We start from the raw sequence: 26,119 nt of genomic DNA on the forward strand, positions 1-26,119 counted from the left end.
ATTGTGAGCAGGTGTGATCAGGTGTATCTTACTCTTGATACTCTTTGGCTGCTGCTGTCTGCATTGCATTTATGGTATCTGGTTGCAGTTCCCCTCTACACACCTGATCCCAGGGAATTGCAGAAGAGAGGAGGACCAAGATTTTAAGGGTCGTGCAGGGTACATTGGGGTAGAATATATGGTCATGCCACTCAAGGTGGTTGTCCTCTTGCTCTCTGTACATCTTCTGCCCTTCAAATGCCTGTTTCACTTATGCCATTTACATTTGACTGACCTTCCTAAGTACTTGCCCCAGGCCCCAGCTGATGATTGTTTTAATCAACAAGGGCATAAAGGGCATGCCCCTCTGGTGGTTTCCCTGGTAACTAATGAGGCAAAACCTGACGTAAATTCTCTTGTAACTGGTAATCTCCCCTTCCCCTGAAGAGAAGACAGCCACCAAGTCCTGCCCACTGTCTGCTGCACACTGTGGGGTGTCACTCCAGGACCCTGCTACAGACATGTAAGCTCCTCCATCCATTAAACTACTGATGTTTCTGGAGGGGGGAGAAAAGAAAAGGTCAAAACGTGGCAGTGAGAGACACAGTAGTTTGCCACAGTGGTTTGCAATTTGGCCAAATCCCACTTATTTTAGATGAGTGGTGAAACACAAGGTCAAACCTTAATGTTCTTTATTCTTTTGGGAGCTCTAGAATTTATTTCAAATGCTCATTCTGATTTGTGTTTGAAGATTTGGCCATAGTGCTTATTATTGAATTCAAAAAGCCATTGACTGAATGCCTACCGGGTTCATGGTGCAGGAACTTAGTTATTATATCATTTAACCTCATAATAATCCTTTGAGGTAGATGTTATTATCTTGGTTTGATAGATAAGATAGATGTTGCTGGAATTTGAACTTAAGTCTTCCATAATGAGGTCATTTCATGTATTATTAGCACACTGTCTACTACTTTTATGCATTTTAGAAATGCAGAAAATCATCAAGAAGGAAATAAAAATCACCCATAATATGACAACTCAGTATTAACCATTATTTAAATTTTGGAATATTTTCATCCAGTTTTATTGCATTTTATTTAATGTTTACTTTATCCCAAAAAAGTGAACTTCTGCATTCTATATTATTTAAAAACTCATATATGTTATGAAGGGTTTTTTCCCATATTAATAGTTTTATAAAACTTGATTTCTTTTTCTTAAAGGGCTCATTGAAATTATCTGCATTGCTGTGCTTTATTATTATTTTTAAAAAATATTTATTTGGCTGCACTGGGTCTTTTTAGCTGTGGCACATGAGATCTTTAGTTGCAGCCTATGAACAATTAGTTGTGGCATGTGGGATCTAGTTCCCTGACCAGGGATCCAACCCAGGGCCCCTGCATTGGGAGTGCAGAGTCTTAGTTGCTGGACCACCAGGGAAGTCCCCAAAACTTGATTTTAAATAGCCACATTTCATTAGTGGATGAAGAAAGCCCTTATTATTTAAATGTATGTTTCCCATTTTACCTTATTTTAAACAATGATGCCACAAACATCTTTGTGTGTAATTCTTTTGCATGTCTCTCTTTCCTTAGAGTAGAATTGAGAGGAGTCATTCCTGTGTAAGAGGTTATTCTAGTTATCTGTTACTGTGTAACAAACCAACCCTAAACTTAACGGCATTAAATAACCACCATTTTATTATGCTCTTGAATGTCAGAAATTCAGAGAGGACACAGCAGGGGTGGTAGTTTCCTGCTTTGTGAGGTCTGGGATCTCAGCTGGGAGACTCAGAGGATGGGCTCTGCTAGGACTGCTGAATGTTGTTCCTACATGTGGCCACTCGAGCCTGGTGATATTCATCTAGTACTTTTATTCATTGGCTCAGGGTTCCAAGAATATGTCAGTGGCACAAGGCAGGTATATATGGGCTTTATGAACTAGCCTGGAAGGTTCAGTTCAGTTCAGTTGCTCATTCGTGTCCGACCCTCTGTGACCCCGTGAACCGTAGCACGCCAGGCCTCCCTGTCCATCACCAACTCCTGGAGTTCACTCAAATTCATGTCTATTGAGTCCGTGATGCCATCCAGCCATCTCATCCTCTGTCATCCCCTTTTCCCCCTGCCCTCAATCCCTCCCAGCATCAGAGTCTTTTCCAGTGAGTCAACTCTTCGCATGAGGTGGCCAAAGTACTGGAGTTTCAGCTTCAGCATCATTCCTTCCAAAGAACACCCAGGACTGATCTCCTTTAGAAGGGACTGCTTGGATCTCCTTGCAGTCCAAGGGACTCTCGAGTCTTCTCCAACACCACAGTTCAAAAGCATCAATTCTTCGGCGCTCAGCCTTCTTCACAGTCCAACTCTCACATCCATACATGACCACAGGAAAAACCATAGCCTTGACTAGACAGACCTTTGTTGGCAAAGTAATGTCTCTGCTTTTCAGTAGGCTATCTAGGTTGGTCATAACTTTCCTTCCAAGGAGTAAGCGTCTTTTAATTTCATGGCTGCAATCACCATCTGCAGTGATTTTGGAGCCCCAAAAAATAAAACCTGGAAGCTTTATTTACTTGGTATCATTTTTGCTGGTTGAAGCAGTCACAACCCCGCCCCATTTCAGAGAGGAGAGAATGTAGATTCGCTACCTCTCAATGAAGGGAGGGTCAAAGAATTTATATCGGTGTTTTAAAACTACCAGAGAAGATATAAACCACTTGCAAGATTTTGACATATATTATTAGGCTGCCCCTCAGAAATGTTATATAAATCAACATTTTTTCCCCTAGTGGCTGATAGTATACTCTTACCTACTCTGGATATTACAATTTTAACAGATATTTTTCAATTTGATAGGCAAAAGCTAACATATCATGTTGGTATAATTTTCAAATATCTGAATACTAGTGAGATTTTATATGTGTTTTTTTCAGTCACTTGTCAAAATTTTATGTAAAGTTTCTGTTTTTTTGCTTCACTTTTCTGTTGGAGTAGTCATCTTTTTCCTCATTAATTGGTAGGTGTTGCATATGTATTAAGACTAAATTAAGGTGTTCTAATTCTAAATTGAGTTCTTTCACCATCATCCCATAGTACACTAGTCAATAAACATTTTTAGTACTATGTGTAAAGGCACTGTTTTCTTGTAATTCAGATTTTGCCTCTTTCAAGCTATGTAACTTGAACAATTAAGATTGGACCCTAGTATCCTCTCCTGTAATATTGGGATAATAATATTCCTATCTCATTTGTTATTGTGAGAATTCATTACTGTCCATGTAAATGCTTAGAAGAAGGCTTATTACATGCTAAGTGTCCAGTAAAGGTAAGTGGTTACTGTTAGTATTATTACTGTCACCATAATGACTAAATATGATACTAAGATATTTGTGAGTATCCTAGTAATTATTTCTATCGTCCAGTTTGTAAGTGTGTAACTGAGGATCTCTAGTCATGTCAAAGCTATTTAGGTTTTGAATTCAAAAGAGTCAGGGTTATTCTAGAAAGATTTTGTCTTTTCTTATTTTATTCCTTTCTTATTTTAAACTTGGTTCTCAAGTTTCCCAAAGGAGGAAAATCACTAACAATACAGGATGGCCTTTGGAGCAGGGTTGTGGGGCATCCATAGTTAATGGGTGAGATGCTTGGAAATGATCACCACTCTTGATTGCCATGCCAATGTAATTAGAAAAATGGCTTGGGGAGGGGCATGCAGTTGTTTGTGAAACTCCTGAGACAAAAACTAAATTTGATGACATTTCCTCTGCCTCTTTCATTTGTCTTTCAATTCCATCAGACCAACTGAGCTCAGAAATGAGCATTGTGGAGTGCCCTGTAGGGCAGCATTGATGAAAGAAAAAAAATAAAACCCTTTTCTATATAAGGATAAGTCCCAAAGGACTCTCATTGCTTTAAATCAGGAGAGGCTATGGAAAGAAGAGGCCAGGGTCTGGGTCTGAATGACCATAGGCAGGGCCCAGTCTCCAGGCTCTCCTTACCTCCAAGTCTGTGCCTTCCTCCCCTGCCCAGCACATCCTCCTCATGTTCTTTCCATTCAGAGCCTCAAGGGGGTGTTGGAGTGCCACGCATTGGCGGATGGGAGATGGGGGATGGGAAGGATGTACCACCCCAGGGCACTGAACATTTGTTGTCTCCAAAGAGGGCTTCTCTGGCTTCAGCCCAGCTGTCCCTGTGTGATAACCACCATGGCTAATACTCCAGTGACGAGCCTCTTTGGGTCTCCGCCTCACCGCCTCTGATCACTGTGAAATATGAGTTAGGGGAGTTTTCTGTAACAAATGCCTGCTTGACTGAGCCCCTGTTCAGGCGTCTGGTGTCAGCACTTGTCCCAGACAGCCGCTTCAGCCGTTCCAGCCAGACAGTGACAGATTCAGCCTCCTGCTTAGACTGTCAGGGGAGTCCACCCCTCAGGCTTGGGCTTGTCACAGGAGCGCCTGGCTGAATCCTGCCAGGGCTCTGGGCTGCACCTGTGCTTCCAAATGTCAGTGGGCATGAGAGCCAGCCATTTTTCACCACCCTTCCTGTCAAGGTCAATTGGCCTGATGGGGGAGGGGACCTCCAGAACTGAGATAGACCTGCCTCTTTGCTCCTGCATCATCAGGCAGACCTTTTAATACCAATGGCCCAGGACTTGCCAAAGAAGGCATTTGAGGGTATCTTGGGTAAATTAAAAGAATTTAATTGATGGACTGGAGATAATTAGTCAGGCAAGTTTACTTCTTTGAAACATCTTTTCCAAGTTCTGTTTAACATTATCTGGTGAGTCTTGGTTGATATGGAGGGAAGAACAAAGCTAGTCACAGGTAGTAGGAAGGAAAGGGTTCACATTAGTGGCCACTCTTGAGATTCTGCCAGGGTTGGCCATATGGTGATCATAATGATGATTTATAAATCAGAAATTGTAATCTGATGGCCCATGGATTGAATTTGGCACAAAGGATTTTTGTTTGGCCTCTATTGTTCATTTGTTTTTCATAGAACTTGATGCTGATATTTAGAATTCAGAATATTTTACATACAAATGTGATTTCAGGCTTTTAAAAAACCAAGCTCTGGCAACACTGGGCTTATGTTCTTATATACGGAGGACTGAAGTAAACCATGTTGCTGCCACTGCTCACTTTAGAAAGGGCATGAACTCGTTTGTCGCAGTCTTCCCCTTTCCCAACCTGCTTCTCTTATTTCCATTATATGGATGATCCCTGTACTTGTGTTGGTGATCATTGGTATAAGTGCTGAGCTTCAATTCCATACTTAATATTTAATGAACTCTGTCTAATAAGATTTATCTCCCCCACTGAGATGATATGTGATGAGGCATTGCTTGAACTATCATGATTTAAATGCAATGAATAATAAGGATGAAAAATAGTGGTACATATACACAATGGAGTATTACTCAGCCATTAAAAAGAATACATTTGAATCAGTTCTAATGAGGTGGATGAAACTGGAGCCTATTATACAGAGTGAAGTAAGCCAGAAGGAAAAACACCAATACAGTATACTAACACATATATATGGAATTTAGAAAGATGATAACAATAACCCTGTGTACAAGACAGCAAAAGTGACGCTGATGTATGGAACAGTCTTATGGACTCTGTGGGAGAGGGAGAGGGTGGGAAGATTTGGGAGAATGGCATTGAAACATGTAAAATATCACATATGAAATGAGATGCCAGTCCAGGTTCAATGCACGATACTGGATGCTTGGGGCTGGTGCACTGGGACAACCTGGAGGGATGGTATGGGGAGGGAGGAGGGAGGAGGGTTCAGGAGGGGGAGCACATGTATACCTGTGATGGATTCATTTTGATGTTTGGCAAAACTAATACAATTACGTAAAGTTTAAAAATAAAATAAAATTAAAAAAAAAGAAAAAGAAAAATAGTGGTTTTATTGATATCTGAAAATTGTAGTTCACCATTGCTAGGCCTTAGCTCTTGACTTTAGCTCTTGACATATGTTCCATAAATGATAAACTCTGGGACAAGTTTGGTGTTTCTACTGAAAGAGAAAGAGAAATGCAGTAACAAAACTACTACATCATCTAATTTTTAATCTTAATGAAAGTGCTTCCAAGTTAGTGAAATGGTTTCCTTTCCATGAACGAGGATATGGGGTCAGAGTTAAGAACCTTTCTCAATGCTTTAAAGCCTGAAATTAAGGGGACTTGGGCTTATATTTATATAAAAGTACTTATTCTCCTCTACAAGAAATTGTCCAACACAATGGAATTCTGTGGCATCTATTTAGGCTAAAAGTCAAATATTGCTGAAGAGATAATGTATACTAGCTTTATCAAATAGGCTGCATTTGGACTTTAGAAGCATGTGTTTAAAAGCTTTGTTTTTAAAAAATGAAAATACCTTATTCATGCTGAGGATTTTTTCCTTAATTTCTTTTAACTCACATGATATGCAGATCGAAATGGTGCTTTACTTTTTCATTTTTATAATGAAATATTAGAGCAAACACATAAGAGTACTTGCTATGTGTTTATACTGATTACCTTATTTAACACTCTCAACACTCATACAAGATACATAAAATATTATCCCTATTTTATAGACGAGAAGACTGAGGCACAGAGAGAGAGTGCTGAGAGACTTCAGTAAATAACTTGCTAAACCATTGTGTATGTTGGGGTCAGAATCAGTACAGCTTAGCTTTCTACCTTTCTAACTCTTGATGAATACAAGCTAAAATATTGGACATGCAATAACCACTGTCTTTCTATCATCTACAGAGCTATGCCAATCAGCTTTCTCCTGTTCTCCAAGGGTAAAATCACAAAAGCCCCTTGTTGGTTTGTTTGCCCAAATAGAAATTTTGAAAGTGTTTCCATAAATGATGGCTTAGAAGGTCATTAGCAGTTCTGATAGTTTTAAATAAATTGTGTTTTGAAATGATTGCTTTGGGATGGGTCTCTTATGGTTAAGTGTTATATTGTGGGAATTGTCTGAATTTTCAAATATAATACATTTTATTGATCATAAGAAGAAAATGTTTTGGATGATAATAATTCCACTGTTCTAAGTTTGCTGTTTGAAGTCTGCATAGATTGGGTTAGTTTAAATGTTTGAAGTATTTGAATTGAATGCATTTGGGGTATAGGAAAGTGATTAAGTCCTCTCTGTCCCTGTTGTTGAGGGACCTTATGGGGCTGCATTGCCCAGCTTCAAGTGGAGAAGTTAACCCGGAATGCGTTTGAGGGTTTAGCTCCTGATGATTGCCTTTGAAGAATTTCTTGCAGCCATTTGCTCTTAAGGCACTTGGAGGCTGGTCTATGTCTTTTGGAACTTACCAAGTGGCTCAGTGGTAAAGAATCTGCCTGCCAATACAGGTGATGTGGGTTGGGAAGGTCCCCTGGAGGAGGAAATGGCAACCCACTCCAGCATTCTTGCCTGGGAAACCCCATGAACAGAGGAACCTGGCAGGGTTCATGGAGTCACAAAGAATTGGACATGACTGAGCACTCACGCACTATGTCTTTTGGGGCCCAGAACCCAGTAACAACTCTAACCGTCTGTGGTCCAGAGAACACATGAGAAACAGTTTTGTTAGCCCGCCTTTCCTATTATTCCTTCCCACATTCCTGGGCTAAGTTGGGATCTGAGAAGTGTCCATGAAGCTTATATGCATACAACCACACAACTGGCTACTGTGCATTCCCTTGTTGTGACCAAAGTATTTTTGTTTGGGGGCGTAAGTAGGTAGAAACTGACCTGAGCCTTTCACGATAAAGGCATTATGAAACCTCTCACTGCAGATTTAAATGGTAGCCATCTGACATAATCTCCTATCCTCTCTAGAGATAGAATGGATTCAAATAATCAGGAAAGCCATGCTTGCACAGGTTTTATCTCTGCTGGTTCAGTAGAATCAGGGCTGAACCTAGTAGTTTTTTGTGCTGTTACATGCTGTGTTTACTTGTGAGCTACCTTCCCCTGAAATATCCTATGACTCAATATTCCCAGGTTAATTTCAGGCTTTTTCTAGTTGCTTTCCTTCTGTATGCCCCAGGATGATTTTCTTTAAAAACCACCTATATCTTTAGCTGTCACTTAAAAGCTGTTGACTCCTAAAGAAAACAACTTCAGACCTTTTCTTTCCCCAAGCTTGGGTCCTTTATTGCCTACTGCTTGTGGAACCCATCCATGTAGATATTCCACTGGCTTCTCAAAAGCAACAGGCTTTAAACTAAGCTGATTATCTTCCTCAGAACTGTGCAAAAAAGATCTTCATGACCACGATAATCACAATGGTATGATCACTCACCTAGAGCCAGACATCCTGGAATATGAAGTAAAGTGGGCCTTAGAAAGCATCACTATGAACAAAGCTAGTGGAGGTGATGGAATTCCAGTTGACCTATTTCAAATCCTGAAAGATGATGCTGTGAAAGTGCTGTACTCAATATGCCAGCAAATTTGGAAAACTCAGCAGTGGCCACAGGACTGGAAACGGTCAGTTTTCATTCCAATCCCAAAGAAAGGCAATGCCAAAGAATGCTCAAACTACCGCACAATTGCACTCATCTCATACGGTAGTAAAGTAATGCTCAAAATTCTCCAAGCCAGGCTTTAGCAATACATGAACCGTGAACTTCCAGATGTTCAAGCTGGTTTTAGAAAAGGCAGAGGAACCAGAGATCAAATTGCCAACATTTGCTGGATCATCGAAAAAGCAAGAGAGTTCCAGAAAAACATCTATTTCTGCTTTATTGACTATGCCAAAACCTTTGACTGTGTGGATCACAATAAACTGTGGAAAATTCTGAAAGAGATGGGAATACCAGACCACCTGACCTGCCTCTTGAGAAACCTATATGCAGGTCAGGAAGCAACAGTTAGAACTGGACATGGAACAACAGACTGGTGCCAAATAGGAAAAGGAGTCCATCAAGGCTGTATATTTCACCCTGCTTATTTAACTTCTATGCAGAGTACATCAGGAGAAACAGTGGGCTGGAAGAAGCACAAGCTGGAATCAAGGTTGCCAGGAGAAATATCAATAACTTCAGATATGCAGATGACACCACCGTTCTGGCAGAAAGTGAAGAGGAACTAAAAAGCCTCTTGATGAAAGTGAAAGAGGAGAATGAAAAAGTTGGCTTAAAGCTCAACATTCAGAGAACAAAGATCATTGCATCTGGTCCCATCACTTAATGGCAAATAGATGGGGAAACAGTGGAAACAGTGTCAGACTTTATTTTTCTGGGCTCCAAAATCACTGTAGATGGTGACTGCAGCCATGAAATTAAAAGACGCTTACTCCTTGGAAGGAAAGTTATGACCAACCTAGATAGCATATTCAAAAACAGAGACATTACTTTGCCAACAAAGGTTCATTTAGTCAAGGCTATGGTTTTTCCAGTGGTCATGTATGGATGTGAGAGTTGGACTGTGAAGAAGGCTGAGCACCGAAGAATTGATGCTTTTGAACTGTGGTGTTGGAGAAGACTCCCGAGAGTCCCTTGGACTGCAAGGAGATCCAAGCAGTCCATTCTAAAGGAGATCAGCTCTGGGATTTCTTTGGAAGGAATGATGCTAAAGCTGAAACTCCAGTACTTTGGCCACCTCATGGGAAGAGTAGACTCATTGGAAAAGACTCTGATGCTGGGAGGGATTGGGGGCAAGAGTAAAAGGGGACAACAGAGGATGAGATGGCTGGATGGCATCACTGACTCGATGGACATGGGTTTGAGTGAACTCCAGGAGTTGGTGATGGACAGGGAGGCCTGGCGTGCTGTGATTCATGGGGTCGCAAAGAGTCGGACACGACTGAGCAACTGAACTTAACTGAACTGATCTTCTCTGCTCCTCTTTCTGTATTTTTTACTTGTGTTCAGTGTATCAAACATCATTATGTATAAATTCTGACTCATTCAATGTAGGATGGTATGAGGAATTGACATTGTTTGCAAATACCTGTAGTGGTTTTGATGTTTGTGGTCCACATACAACACTGAGAAAAGCAGCTTAGTGAATGCCTCTCTTTCCACCTCATCACATGAACTAGAAACCTTGGAATCATCCTAAACTCGTCTCTTCAGCTCAACTCACACCACAAAGGGCTGCTGTGTCCTATCAATTCCGTTTCCTCAGTGTGTTTTAAGTCAGCCCCTTTCTCTTTGTTCCCACTACTGCCTGCTTTACTCTATCCTAGTTCATCCCAACCGAATCTTTCTTCTTGTATCACTCTTGTCTCCATTAATTTACTTTCTCCAATGCCATAAGGGTGATCATTCGAAAAGGCAAATATTGTATTGCTACTTCCATTCTCGAACATTTTCAGTGACTTTCTATTCTAAAGGATAAAGGTAAATTTTTAGCATGGCATATGAATTCTTTCAGCATCAGGCCCTAGCATATGCATTCAACTTTGTCTCTCTGTCAGTCTCTTATTTCAACCCATATTCCAAATACATTAAGCCATTTGTAAGCCTGAATTTTTTTTTTTCTATAGTATCCTCCATGCTAGACAGTCTTTGTGCTTCAAACACCCTTCCTTTTCTTTGGCTGGCCCAATTTTACTCTGTCATCTGGTGAATCAAGTTTAGCTTTTCCAATTTGGTGAAGACTTCCATGACCTTGGCGGACTGACTTAAATATGTCTCTGGTTAAATTTCTTTAGAACTCTGTGTCTATAGATAGCAGAGCATTTCTTGCAGACTGTGGTGTTTACTGGTTTACTTCTTTGAAACTAGAATGTGACTTTGTGTCCAATACCTATCACAGTGCCTGGCATTTAGTAGGGATATAAGAGATACTTAAGAATGAATAAATGGCCAAATATTTTTAAACACTTTGGAAAGACTGTAGTCACATTGATACTCAGTGTGTGGAGAAATGTCCTTTCATCATGGCCTTTGCAACACAAGTGACTCTCTTGCATTAGCAATGGAAGGTTTCCATTAGTTTCATTTTGGTTCCTCCCAGGGTCCAGAGGGATATGTGAAGATCAACGTATTACTTTGTTACCCTTCCCAAAGTTGCTTTTGCAATATCTATGTTCTTAGAATACACAAAAGCTGATGTTCCATTGCTAAAATCAAAATCCAAGCAGAGCCTCCAAGTTGATTTTAAGGTGTGTATTTCAAACCTAATTTGTACCAAATCAAATGGAAATTTCAAGGAGGCTGCTTTCAGTTCAGCATAGCAGTTGGATATTCCAAAGCAAGAGGGTGGGCAACTTCTTGTTACTGGAACTCACACAGAAGCCAGATATTGTAAAAATGATTCCTCCTTTTGGATGGAAGTGTGGGGTCAATCGGAGAAGGCAATGGCACCCCACTCCAATACTCTTGCCTGGAAAATCCCATGGACGGAGGAGCCTGGTAGGCTGCAGTCCACGGGGTTGCTAAGAGTCGGACACGACTGAGCGACTTCACTTTCACTTTTCACTTTCATGCATTGGAGAAGGAAATGGCAACTCACTCCAGTGTTCTTGCCTGGAGAACCCCAGGGATGGTGGAGCCTGATGGGCTGCCGTCTATGGGGTCGCACAGAGTCAGATGCAGCTGAAGCGACTTAGCAGCAGCAGCAGCAGCAGTGGGGTCAATGGCAACTTGCTTATCCAAACATTGTGTTCTCTTGTTTCTTATGAAGTATAATCCGCATTCGACAGGGTTTATTGAGCCACTATAATGACCCTGGAGTTGTGTCACAGGCTTTGTATACAAAGATGAGCAGGTCACTGTTCCTGTCATAGAAGAGACCAACATCTAAACAAAAAAACCTACTCTTAGAAGTCCCTTGCTGATAATTTCTCAAAGTCCTCTTTCACATCAAACAAATAAGAACAGAGTTGGAAGGCAGGATGAAAGAAACTTCTGTTTTCTGTTGTGAGGAAAAAAAATTTCTTAAGGAAAGCTGACATCTGCAGTGTTTTAAGTGAGAATGTACCAGTGCTCTGGAGACACCTCATTTTGTTTTCTTAAAAAAAGAGCATTTCAGAGGGTAGGTATGTTTGTTTGATATAATAAAGGTTACCCTAGAAAAATTTGTGTTCACAGAACTAATGTGACTTCTTTCCAACTGGGGCCTGTGGATGGAGGGCAGGGTGGAAAAACTGCCTCATGCAGAACTAGACCAGGAAGGGCTAGGGAGTGGGCTCAGGGTCTTTTTGAGAGCAACCCCAGCAGAAAGATGTGATCAAGTGAAGTACTAAGTAGGACCTAGTAGGGGGTATCTTTGCTTAATTGAAAATTGCATCATCTGCAACTGAATCCTATTTCAGATTTTAAAAGTATGCCATCTCTCTCGTTTAAAAATCATTTGTATGAAAGAATGTGAAATGGTAACTTTAAATAAAGGGGAAGGAAGTAGAACAACTGATTATTTTTCTTAGCCCCTTATAAAACTTATTTGATTATTTATGATTTTTTCCCTCAGAGAGCAATAATTCTATTGTTTTCCCCATAAAGCACATATATGTCATTGATGACTTGGCTGCAGATTCTTTCTGTAAATAGAGTATTCCTTGAATATGACATTAGCCATTCAAACATCTGGCGTTTACGGGATATTTTTGGAGGCAGAGTTGTCTGTTTCTTCCTACGCTAAGAAGCAGGACACATCTAAGTTTTCCAGCATCACTGTCTCCTGAGGCAAGCTGTTTTTTCAGTTACTGTGGGCGATTAGATGATGGAAGGCAAGAACCTTTGCAGGCCTTGAAGTAGGCCTAGAGGAACAAACCGTGCAACTGCCCCTCACCCGGCGGCCAGGAGAGCTTCTATCAGGGGGTGGAACTTTTAGAACTTAGAAAAGCCTCAGAGAGATTATTTGAACAGGGGAACTTAAACCTTTTAAAAATTTATGAAAATTTTAACTCTCATTTTTGTCAATACCAGAAGCCAGGAGCTGGGTTCAGTAGGACTTTGGATAACTTTATTAAGATCGATCACTCTGGACTTCCTACTGAACTGAAAGGGTAATGTAACATCCCTCCTTCTTGGAGGGACCACACCCTCAACCAGCTAGTGCTGAACAGTCAGGGACTCCCGGTTATTCCGCCTCGGTTCAGGACCAGCAGCCAGCTAACTTCTCTCTGCTCACGTGTCTGCAGCATGGAAAGAAGCTGGAAGTTGAATTCAGCTTCCAGATGGAATATTTATAAAGTCCAGTCACTTAATTTCACCAACTGCTGCAATTTGGATTATAATATACTGTTAAAATAAATCTCCATAGGAAGCAAATGTGATGATTATAGTATCATCATATATCAATTTGTCATAAATTACTCAGTAAATCACCTATAGAACTCAGAGAGGCAAACCCTAGATTTGTCTTGTTGTGCTTAATTGTGCTAAACCATAAAGGGGTTTTGAGGGTACTGCAATGGCACAGTTAGTCTGGTTGTCGATGTCCATCCTGAAATTTCAACACAGAATAAGAATAATTAAAGAACAGTGTGCGTGGGTCTCTACATACTATGATAAGCCCCATGTATGGGCATGTGTTCTTAGTCCTGTCTGACTCTTTTCGACCCTGTGGACTGTAGCCTTCCAGGCTCCTCTATCCATGGAACTTTCCAGGCAAGGGTATTGGAGTGGGATGCCATTGCCTTCTCTAGGGTACCTTCCTGACCCAGGGATCAAACCTGCATCTCCAAATTGGCAGGTGGCTTCTTTACCACTGTGCCACCCTACAGAATAGGTTAAAGATGGGGTTTCCTTTAACCTCCAATTGTACTATTGAATTTTAGTTTCAATTGAGGCTAGAGTCTTAAGGATCTCAATCTCCAAAGAAGAAATTATACCCTTTAGAGTGAATTCTTGATTTTTTTTTTTTTTTTTTGGTGTTCATGAGCTTTTGTGGTGAATTTAGGAAACTAGGTTTTATTCAGGTTGGGATACTGATTGTCAACCAGGAAATCACTTAAGTTCTATGGGCACCATTCCCTTATCTTTAAAGGAGAGAAAGTGAATTGGATACTTTATTTATTCTTGATCCAAAGTTATAAGGAAGTCCTTTACTCACTTTGATACTGATTCACTTTCCTGTCATTCATTCATTCAATAGATATTTAGAGTATGTACTTAAGTTTTAAGTACTATGGTAGGTTAAGGATACCCCTATATTGGTGAATAGCATAGCCTTGCTTCCAAGCAGCCCAACATATATTATGTATGTGGAGAGTAAGGGTGATAACTGATACAGATGAACCAATAACAAGTATACAATGTACTGCATAATTATGAAGTATTGGGTGCCTTGGAAATGCAAAGGTTGGATAACTCACTTAGTCTTTGAGGTTAGAATAGATAAAGATGGTTTCTAAGAGGTAATGACATTGAAATTCGGCCCTGAAAGAGTTCTGTTGAGCAAGAGGATGAGGGTTTAGAGCTGCACATTGGGTCATATTCAGAGGAAAAGGCTTTGCACCAGGATTGATAGAACAAGGGAGAAAAAAGAGAGAATTAAAATGTTCTTATGGGACTAGAGGGAATTCACCATGATAGGTACAGCCTGGAGAGGAAGGGGGAAATGGCAGGAGACTGCTGGAAAGTGGGATGAGGGCAGATCATGAAGTATATTGTACTTTAGAAGAAGGGAATTTGGATATTATTGTGAAGACTGGCAGGGAAATGGGAGCCTTTGAGGCAGTAGAGTGAAGTCACCAGCACTTTGCTTTAGAAGGATCTTTGACTGCTGTGTGGGGCTTGGCTGAGAAACACTGGACTGGAGGGCAAAAACCAGTCGAGATGCTTCCATTTCTTGACAGGGCCACCAGCTGTGTAATTGGAGGAGTTTTCCAGGCTGGCGGATGTGGATCCTGACGCTGCTGAGCTAGGAGTGAGTGATGAGAGGACACCAGATGCTGCTCTCTAAAGCGGGGCCCCCACTGTGAGGGCCTCAGCAGGCCAGAGAGGAGCTCCTCACCGCTTCTTCTGAGTAAGGCACAATCTCGTGTCCAGATTGGGGCTGGCAGTTGCAGGCTCGCCAGGAATGGAGAGAGAGAGCCAACTCCCTCACAGGCTGATAGGAAGGAACTGAAGCTCCACGGGACACCATCAGTCAGGATTTGTTCATTGTCTGGCTGAGGTGTCCAAACAAGGCCATCCATATGCCCTGCAGTTTCTGTCCATGCCCTTGAATGACCTTGTCACTCTCAGCGTGTACTTTGTTGACTCACATGATACTTGGACTTGCCAAAGAGTGTGCAAACTCCTCCTGTGTTGAAAGCAGACATCTTGGTTCATGCTTGCAAAGGGCTGCAGGGCCCTGGACAAGGGACTACCAGACACCCACGCAGATGATGCAGGGCTACCAAGGAAAACAGGCCTGGCTGTGTAGCTCAGGGCCCTTTGAGACTAGGTAGACAGAATAAGTGCATATACATGAGAACACAAGTATTTGGCAGCTGTACCATATCCCATTCACATGTGGAGAGCAGAAAGTCCAGTGAGATGGGCTGGGGTTGGGGGAGGAGGGTGCTAGTCTCTCTGCTCACAAAAACCAGTGCGTGTGCCTCTTCTTTGCTGTGCTTTACTTTTGGGCCTCAGGCCTAACCACGTTGTCCATGCTTTAGTCTGTGTGAGGCCCATGGAAGGCCCATGCTTTCTATGACTATGGTATCTTGGATTGCATTTTGTCTGTCACCATCACATATGACTGTATGTTTAACTTCCTCAGTGGATTGTGATTCCTTAGAAAAAGCAAATGCACTTATCCATCCTGGTTTTCCTGGACACTAAGCAGGATGGGTGTCTTGTACCCCCTACACACCCAATAAATGCTTCTTGGAATAAAAGGAACTATAAGCCAAGTATTTAGGTTTGGTCACTCAACTATTAAGAGTTTAAGATATAAGGGAGATCCTGTAGTCAGGGTAGCTGCCATCAGTCTTGTGATTTAAATTATTGGATTCTAAACTTTGGTGGTTTCAAGATAGATGAAATCCTAGACACAGAACAGTTTCTGGGGGGCTCAACAATAAAGCACTGCCTGCAATGCAGGGACTATCTACAACGTAGGAGATGTGGGTTAGATCCCTGCGTCAGGAAGATTCCCTGGTGAAGGAAATGGCAACCCAGTCTAGTATTCTTGGCTGGAAAATCCCACAAACAGAAGAGCCTGGTGGCCTACAGTCCATGAGGTCACAACAGTCAGACACGACTTAGTGACTAAACCACCGCCACCACCACCCCCACAGCCCACAGCAACCGACAGATCTATGAAAAACAGAGTTTCACGTGTTCACGGTATCCCTGGAGACCACTCACTGCTCATTAGTCATCATCTCACAGCCTGTCCCCCCCACACCAGGCCTCAGTGTCAGATTCTGTGCTCAGTGCTTCATATTTGACATATCTTAATTCTCATCACATCCTGGGAAAGCAGTATTCTATTTTTAAGATGTGGACAACTAGGCTCACGGGGATTACATCCTTTATTCAAGTTTAAGTCTCATTAGAGCTGATACTCAGATCAAAGATCTGCCTGATGCCAAAGCTCTTCTCCTTTCATTACGCAGCTCACTGGTTGTGTTGATGGGAATGAATAGGCGGACCAGCTTCATTGGATTGGCCCTGGAGGACCAAGAATAGGCATGTGTGTGCAGGGATTTGCTTCCTGGAAGATGCCACAACAAGTGGAGAACTACCACAAATTCCATAAACTCTCTCCTTCTAGCCCAGGGATAATGACAGATGGTCACCGTGACTTCCAGGTATGTGCAAGTATGATCTTGAACAAAAGGAAGACAGACATGATTGTGGCAGAGGGGCCATTTCTGGGCAGGACAATAGAAAGCAATAGTGTGTGTGTGTTAGAGCAGGGGGTTGCTGGCTGCAGGTCTCTTGGCCCTCTGGCTGACAGCTAGAGCGACATAAACAGCAACCTTACAACTTGGTGAGTGTGTTTGGACTCTGTGTAAGGTGACCTGAACAGGTGGTACCTGGTCTCTATCACATTGTTACATTTATGCTACAAACTTATTTTAGGGGAACAGAGAACTGTTTCTCTGCATGGTTTACCCAGATTGGAAGAGTTTGAGGGGAGAAGCAGCAGGTATAGAAGACAGGAAGTGTAGAAACAGCAAGAGATAAAGCAATCAAAGAGCCACTAATTACTAACATTGTTGAAATAGTCTGTGTTTCAGTTTCTGAGACAGCAGATACAATCATTCTTTCCTCTGCGTGTCTTGGGTCCATGGAAAAGATAGTATTCTCAAATGTGCTTGAAGTTTGTCAGAGCTGTGTGGACTGATGGTGTTATCACTATAGTGTAGCAATTTTTATTCTGCCAACCACTCTGGTACTTTAAACACAGTCAAGAAGTTGAGACACAATTTTCAAAAATTCTAAAGTTTTTGTTGGGAGAGTAAAATATGCTCTTTAATGCCTCATTTATAATTCTAGAGAAAGTTATCCTTTCTCCCCTGTGGACTATGTTTTGGAAGATGAAGGTAGAATTACAGAGCTGAGCACACAGCATTGATTTACCTGTTTTCATTATTTTTTCTTTGTGGGAGGGAGATGGCAATTTTGCTTAAAAAGGGTCTGGAAAACAACCCCCCCCCCCCACAATCTAATTAAAGGCATTTTCCTGGTGATGTTAGACAGAATTTCTTAGAAATCTTTGCCACTGGCAGAAGAAATGGCTGGAATTTTTTAAGGTAATCTATCAACAGCACTGAATTGTTTTTACCTGCAAAGTGAGTGTACAGTAATCCCTTTCATCCTGGCAGGTTTAATTCATCCAGTGAGGCTGTGAGTGGTCACTTTCAGATATGGCTCTTACATGATCAAGGCCTGCTGTGACAGGGAGAAAACAAAAAAGATAAATTGTGGTCATGCAGCAGAACAAATGATTATAGCCCTACCTGGCTTCACTACTCTTCCCCCTAACAAAATAAGTGCTATGAGAATTGATCTGTTTACAGAAAGACAACTTCAGAGCATAATGACCCATTCCTGGCTCACCACGTACTCTAGACTCATTAAACCCATGTCAGTCTTTGGTCTCCTTTGTTGAAAAAGCTCTCAGTAGCACTACTGGCTGAAACGACTCAAATTAGTAACTTGGCTTTTAAGAATCTCCATTGTTTTGTTGGTATCTGCACAACTCATTTAACGGAGTTAAATCAAATAAAATTGCACAAGCATTAACCTTACCAAACAAAGAAATGTGCAACAAACTTTTTGATTGAATTTTGGCTGCATTTTTCAAATGGTATCTCTTATCTTGAAGTCCTTTTCAGTCTGAATAAAACCTATAATTCTGAATGGCAGTAGTTATAGCAACCAGAGCTTATTTGGATCAATCCTTATGGGTAAATGTCCTTCTATGGCCTGAGTTTGAAATGTTCAGTTTGTCCTCTTTTTCTATAGAGTTCAGTAATCAACAAATTTCAGACATAGGTTTTAGGGGGAGAAAAGTTGTGATCCTGAGATGTGAAATATCTCAAAATAAAGTTTTACTCTAAGATCACAATGGGGTGTTTCCTTTCCATTCTCTTGCAATCATTAAAACTGTTCTTAGCTAAGAACACTACATAGGAGTGGCAAAAATGTGAACTTCTGGCTTTATGTTGTAATAAGTTCAGTGAGATGGGAATATCAGACCACCTGACCTGCCTCTTGAGAAATCTGTATGCAGGTCAGGAAGCAACAGTTAGAACTGGACATGGAATAACAGACTGGTTACAAATAGGAAAAGGAGTACATCAAGGCTGTATATTGTCACTCTGCTTATTTAACTTATGTGCAGAGTACATCATGAGAAATGCTAGACTGGAAGAAGCACAAGCTGGAATCAAGATTACAGGGAGAAATATCAATAACCTCAGCTATGCAGATGACGCCACCCTTATGGCAGAAAGTGAAGAGGAACTAAAGAGCCTCTTGATGAAAATGAAAGAGGAGAGTGAAAAAGTTGGCTTACAGCTCAACATTCAGAAAACGAAGATCATGGCATCTGTTCCCATCACTTCATGGGAAATAGATGGGGAAACAGTGGAAACAGTGTCAAACTTTATTTTTTGGTGCTCCAAAATCACTGCAGATGGTGATTGCAGCCATGAAATTAAAAGACGCTTACTCCTTGGAAGGAAAGTTATGACCAACCTAGACAGCATATTCAAAAGCAGAGATATTACTTTGCCAAAAAATGTCCATCTAGTCAAGGCTATGGTTTTTCCAGTGGTCATGTATGGATGTGAGAGTTGGACTGTGAAGAAAGCTGAGTGCCGAAGAATTGATGCTTTTGAACTGTGGGATTGGAGAAGACTCTTGAGGGTCCCTTGGACTGCAAGGAGATCCAACCAGTCCATCCTAAAAGAGATCAGTCCTGGGTGTTCATTGGAAGGACTGATGCCAAAGCTGAAACTCCAATACTTTGGCCACCTCATGCGAAGAGTTGACTCATTGGAAGAGACTCTGATGCTGGGAGGGATTGGGGGCAGGAGGAGAAGGGGACGACAGAGGATGAGATGGCTGGATGGCATCACCGACTCGATGGATATGAGTTTGAGTGAACTCCAGAAGTTGGTGATGGACAGGGAGGCCTGGCGTGCTGTGATTCATGGGGTTGCAAAGCGTTGGACACGACTGAGTGACTGAACTGAACTGAAGTTCACTGAGAGCCTGGAATAAAGAATGCATCCATGATATCATCAGATAAGACATTTTTATGCTTCAAAGGGCACTACTAAGAAAGTGAAAGGACAATCCATAGAATGGGAGAACCATTTCAAAAATTGTACATCTGATATAATATTTACATATAGATTATATAAATAATTATAATTCAATAATAGAAAGACAAGTCAGTTAAAAAATAAAAGGTCAGAATAGACATTTTTCCAAAGAAGATATACAAATGGCCAATTAGATTTGAAAAGATGTTCAGCATTATTAGCCATCAAGGAAATGCATTTCAAGACTACAGTGAGATACTACTTCATACTCATGAGGATGACTAAAGTCAAAAAGACATAATTGGAGAAAATTATAATTCAAAAAGGTCCATGAACCTCAGTGTTCACTGCAGCACTATTTATAATAGCCAAGACATAGAGGCAACCTAAGTGTCCATCAACAGAGGAATAGATAAAGAAGATGTGGTATGTGTATATATGCATACACACACACTATGGACTATTACTCAGCCATGGAAAAGAATGAAATAATGACATTTGCAGCAAGGATGGACCTAGAGCTTGTCATGGTGAGTGAAGTAAGTCAGAGAAACAATTATCCTGGGATATAGCTTATATGTGGAATCTAAATATGATACAAATAAACTTATTTACAAAACAGACATAAACTAACAGACACAGAAAACAAACTTATGTTTACCAAAGTGGAAAGTGGAGAGTGATAAATTGGGAATTTGGGATTAATAGATACACACTGTTATAAGTAAAACAGATAACCAACAAAGACCTACTGTATAGTACAGGGAACTATATTCAATATCCCATAGTAACCTATAATGGTAAATCATCTAAAAAAGAATATGTATGTATAACCGAGTTACTTGGCTATATACCTGAAACTAGCAGAACATTGCAAATCAACTATATGTCAATAAAAAATTTTAAAAATATATAATGACAAGTGGTAATGAGGAGGTAGAGAAATCAAAATCTTCATAAATTTCTGGTGAAAATGTAAAATGATGCAACTGCTTAAGCAAACAGTTCGTCAGGCCTTCAAATGGTTAAGCAGAGAGATTTTTAAAAATCAACTGGAAATCTTGAAGGGAAAAAAATGCAATATTATAAGTGAACCCTTCATACTCCTGATTTGACCAAGCACAGCTAAATCCCAAAATTGGGTGAGATGACACAGAAGAATTATCTTTCAATGCTTTATGCCTTTGTAACCAAGGAACGCATTTTGTGGGAAATGTGGTAGTTTCTAAGTAATTCCTGTAATGGCCAAAGCAGGTAGTGCAGAGACTTGAAACTAAAAAGGAAAAAAAACAAAAACGAAAACAACAAACAACAGAGGAAAAGACCCATTTCTAAAGTGCAAGAAGCCTTTGAATCTGATGTTTTTGTTCCACCTGATTCCAGGGCTGGTAGTGACTTTCTGTGGGCCTGTTTGTCTGTTGTTGGAAGATAAAGAATCAAAGCTCTGCCCATGGCTACTTTCCTTAAAACTGCACCTTACTGAAGGGTTTTGTGTGTCAACTGTCTCTGTAGTGTGCATGGGATAGACATTGTCAGAAAGAAAGTATGACAGTCTACAGGCTGAGGCAACATTGGAAACTATCCAGCCATCCTGCAGAGCATGCACAAAAGAAATGTATAAAGCAGGGCTTTATTTTGAAAGGAAATCCTTAAGGGAACACGTTTTAAAAATTCTTTAAAAAGTCTTTGTTTGGCAGATGAAAGTGAAACTACATGGGGGAAGACGAAGAAGTTAGACACAGCTGAAGTCCAAACTTCAGGGCAGTGCCTGTTTTTCATTCTTCCTCATTGTCTTCCTCATTGGATCAGCTTTCCATTCACTACCTTAGTGATTGATGAAGGAGAAAAAGGAACCTCAGAAGAAAAAGACATATAAGGTTTCTACCAATGAATTGGATTTAAATAGCATCTGGATGCTTGGGGCTGGTGCACTGGGATGATCCAGAGGGATGGTATGGGGAGGGAGGAGGAAGGAGGGTTCAGGATGGGGAACACATGTATACCTGTGGCGGATTCATTTCGATATTTGGCAAAACCAATACAGTATTGTAAAGGTTAAAAATAAAATTAAAAACAAACAAACAAAAAACAAACAAATACTCAAAAACAATAACACCATTAATCAGAAATCTGCTCTCTATTTATGCTATGGCTTAATCAAAGGATTTAGGATTATAGGAAAATTTGCCCTTCCACTCATCCTCTTTTTTTGGTTCAAGAGTGTGTTTGAAGAGCTTAATTAAAAAATATAAAGAACTAGGAGAGACTAAAACAGAAGTCCTTTAGAGCTAGAGCTCAGAGATTTTTGCCATGTGCTTTCCTAATATGGCTTATCTATGCTGTGTGCTTGTTGGCATATTGTTTTATTAATTGGTGCTGACTTTTCTGCATGCTATTCAGTGGATACATGCTGATATTGATGTTATTTATTGTCCTGTTTAAAAAAAACAAACAAAGAAACAAAAAAACAAAACAAAACTCTTCTTGTGTGAGGCATTCTTTGGCAAGTGTGTTTATAGGTAATTTGGCTGCCCACTTGGGCCGACCTCTTATGATATTAACAGACAATTTAGTGTAACACCTTATATGCTGTAGGTGTTTCCACAAAGGAATTAATACCAGGCCTCTAAAAAAGCCAAGTAGCCTATGAATATTTTCTACACATGTTGAAATAGGTTGTCTTTGGGAATAGACAGCAGGGATGGTTTCACTGTATCTCATTTCAGTGAGAACTCAAAGAACCAGGCAGATACCTGTATTCCAAGATCACATTGTCATATCCGCCTTTGGCCTCTGGTGTACTTAGCACTTAGTGATGGCCAACTGTTTCCAGAATACTATTAATATCTAGAGAGCCTGGATTGCAGACAATGGCACTTTGAGCTTGGATGAGATCCTTAATCTCTTTTTAATTCTGGTTTCCCTTCTTCAAGTAAGAAATTGAACCAGATGAACTCTCACATTCTTTCTAGTTCTCAGATTCCATTATTCCATGATTTATATTCTGCTACCTCAGGACTTCCATTCTTAGAACAGGTCAAGTCTAAATTACATAAATTAAAATGTAGAACTCTAAAGCCTATAGGACAGAAAATTACACTTATCTTTGTTTTCCTTATTAAAAAAGGAAAATATGTTTGCATATAAGGAGAAACAAACACACATATATGCAATACATTAACATAATATTTTTATTAGTAATTGAATTGAACTTTGATAATGGAACTGGATAATACCAGACCACCTGACCTGCCTCTTGAGAAACCTGTATGCAGGTCAGGAAGCAACAGTTAGAACTGGACATGGAATAACAGACTGGTTACAAATAGGAAAAGGAGTACATCAAGGCTGTATATCATCACCCTGCTTATTTAACTTATATGCAGAGTACATCATGAGAAACGCTGGGCTGGAAGAAGCACAAGCTGGAATCAAGATTTCTGGGACAAATATCAATAACCTCAGATATGCAGATGACACCACCCCATGGCAGAAAGTGAAGAGGAACTACAAAGCCTCTTGATGAAAGTGAAAGAGGAGGGTGAAAAAATTGGCTTAAAGCTCAACATTCAGAAAACAAAGATTATGGCATCTGGTCCCATCACTTCATGGGAAATAGATGGGGAAACAGTGGAAACAGTGTCAGACTTTATTTTTCTGGGCTCCAAAATCACTGCAGATGGTGATTGCAGCCATGAAATTAAAAGACGCTTACTCCTTGGAAGGAAAGTTATGACCAACCTAGATAGCATATTGAAAAGCAGAGATATTACTTTGCCAACAAAGGTCTGTCTAGTCAAGGCTATGGTTTTTCTTGTGGTCATGTATGGATGTGAGAGTTGGACTGTGAAGAAAGCTGAGTGCCGAAGAATTGATGCTTTTGAATGTGGTGTTGGAGAAGACTCTTGAGAGTCCCTTGGACTGCAAGGAGATCCAAGCAGTCCATTCTAAAGGAGATCAGTCCTGGGTGTTCTTTGGAAGGAACGATGCTGAAGCTGAAACTCCAGTACTTTGGCCACCTCATGTGAAGAGTTGACTCATTGGAAGAGACTCTGATGCTGGGAGGGATTGGGGGCAGGAGGAGAAGAGGACAACAGAGGATGAGATGGCTGGATGGCATCACCGACTCGATGGACATGAGTTTGAGTGAACTCCAGGAGTTGGTGATAGACAGGGAGGCCTGGCATGCTGCAATTCATGGGGTCGCAAAGAGTTAGACATGACTGAGCGACTGAACTGAACTGAACTGAATGGAACTGTTCATTCCATTATCCCAATTACTTATGATCCTGTTATAAATTTCACCAGCCTGCAAAACTAGTTGCCCACCGAAGCCGACTCCTATCAATCCCTTTCTCAATTAACAAGCCATTACTACTTTACATCCAATATGTGTTCACACTGTGCTAGGACTTTTAGGGCAATTAAATAAATTTAAAAATCTTAATCCAATTAAGAATAAACCAAAGTTACATTTTTTGGTGTTAATTGTGTGCCTAATGGGAATTTAGGGAGGAGACAAAAAAAGAAAATAGTTCTAGATAGAGAAAGCTTTATTGGGTTTGTGACAAATGAGTTGGACTCTGAAGGTTGGGCAAGATATGGACATTCCAGTAAGAACATGGAATAAATTAACATAAACAGATGCATGGAGATGGTACCAATTATGCCATGAGCAGCAGGAACAGAGCAGAGGGGGTTTACTAACACAAACAAACCATATTGCTACAGGACACTACAATGAAGGTGTTTTTGACTTGAGGTCATGGCAACACGGACAAGGTATTTTGAAGAAATCATCAGGGAGGGATGAATCTTCATACCCTCAGATTTCCTGCCCTACAGGGCAGTCCATGTATTCTCAGATGGAATTAAAATGTCTATTGCATGCTCTTTTTCCATTAAGTTTTGTACATGTTGGGTTGCAATTAAGATACTGTTTGTTAAGGAAATCAAATGGATAAAAAGCTGTGGTACATATACACAATGAAGTATTAGTCAGCCATTAAAAAGAATACATTTGAATCGGTTCTAATGAGGTGGATGAAACTGGAGCCTATTATACAGAGTGAAGTAAGCCAGAAAGAAAAATACCAATACAGTATACTAACGCATATATATGGAATTTAGAAAGATGGTAACAATAACCCTGTATACAAGACAGCAAAAGAGACAGTGATGTATAGAACAGTCTTTTGGACTCTGTGGGAGAGGGAGAGGGTGGGATGATTTGGGAGAATGGCATTGAAATACGTATAATATCATATATGGAACGAGTCACCAGTCCAGGTTCGATGCACGATACTGGATGCTTGGGGCTGGTGCACTTCGAAGACCCAGAGGGATGGTATGGGGAGGGAGGAGGGAGGAGGGTTCAGGATGGGGAACACATGTATACCTATGGTGGATTCATTTCGATATTTGGCAAAACCAATACAATATTGTAAAGTTTAAAAATAAAATAAAATTTAAAAAAATAAATAAATAAAATATCTGAAACCTACCTTGGCCCAGGCTACTTCCTCTTGAGGTCTTCAAGGGAGATATAATGCCTAGGGCAATCTTTTAAGAACATACAGCATATAACATCACTCCTGTACTTAAAATCTTCTAATAGACTTCCAGCATCATTCTGATGTGTAAAAAGCTTGAAAGTCATCACTTTCATCCTTACATCAAGAAAAAAGGTAATCATACTGAAAATCAATGAGTTTTTTTTTTTTTTTTTGGCGTATCAGAGAAATGGGGTCTCAGGACAAAGCACCACCATGAAGTTTGGAGAAATGAGTACATCTGGAAAACTATAACCAAGATCTATTTACCTTGAAAAGAAGCTGCTGGAGCCATAGACTGGAAGGAACACTTAAGTGGTAACTTTGATTAATTGCTAAAGACTGAGTGTGTACTAATTTGAGAGTGAGAAACACCTTGGGGCCCACACTATGAGCTTTACGTCCCCAGCAGGTTGTCATGGTGAGGATCTGAGAAGGGTCCTCTTATGGCTCTGACTGGCAAGGGAAGAATAATTATTATGAAATACTCATACAAGCTTCTCCATAACCAAGGGATACTCTCCAGAGCAAAAAACTTACCATATTCAACTGTGGAAGGGGCATTTCTCTCACTCCAGGTTCTTCCAGGCTCCCTGTCTCACTGAAAGGTGGTATAGGTGTGGAGTTTGGAGTGGAATAATTGACCTGATCAGGAAGAAAAAAGAAACTGTGGAGAAACACTGTGAAACTCCCAGCCCCAGTATGCAGACCAATCAGAAGATTTTTGAGGTTTAATTAAATCCTAGAACACTCTCCCTCTCCTACACTTAACCACCATATCAAAAAGGATCTAGTATGTAATAATCAACCATAGTTGAAAGAGCTGCAAGACACAGATTCTCTGTGGGGAGGACAATACTTACTAAAGCCAAAATCAAGAGGGGAGATAAAAATGAGAACACAGGAAGAATTTGAAGC

At 40.6% G+C, this 26,119-nt stretch overlaps 1 protein-coding gene across 27 annotated transcripts in view; it reads left to right on the plus strand.

Annotated features, from left to right (window-relative positions):
* Positions 1 to 364: 364 nt before the first annotated feature.
* LOC147369033 (uncharacterized) overlaps positions 365 to 26,119 on the plus strand; it is a 1,040,253-nt gene continuing 1,014,498 nt past the window's right edge. For 21 of the 27 annotated variants that reach the window (XR_015167173.1, XR_015167174.1, XR_015167175.1 and 18 more), the window contains exons 1-3: positions 365 to 502; positions 14,733 to 14,902; positions 16,485 to 16,679. The gene's annotated coding sequence lies outside the window, so the exon portion shown is untranslated. Of the gene's footprint in view, positions 503 to 14,732; positions 14,903 to 16,484; positions 16,680 to 17,699; positions 18,139 to 21,346; positions 21,791 to 25,387; positions 25,921 to 26,119 lie in introns of those variants that run through there. The other 6 variants (XR_015167208.1, XR_015167210.1, XR_015167205.1 and 3 more) reach the window with 6 other exon arrangements.

Source organism: Bos grunniens, chromosome 7, assembly GCF_055505025.1.
Source record: "Bos grunniens cultivar Pamir isolate PY7600 chromosome 7, Bosgru_T2T1.0, whole genome shotgun sequence".
Classification (NCBI taxonomy): Eukaryota; Metazoa; Chordata; class Mammalia; order Artiodactyla; family Bovidae; genus Bos; species Bos grunniens.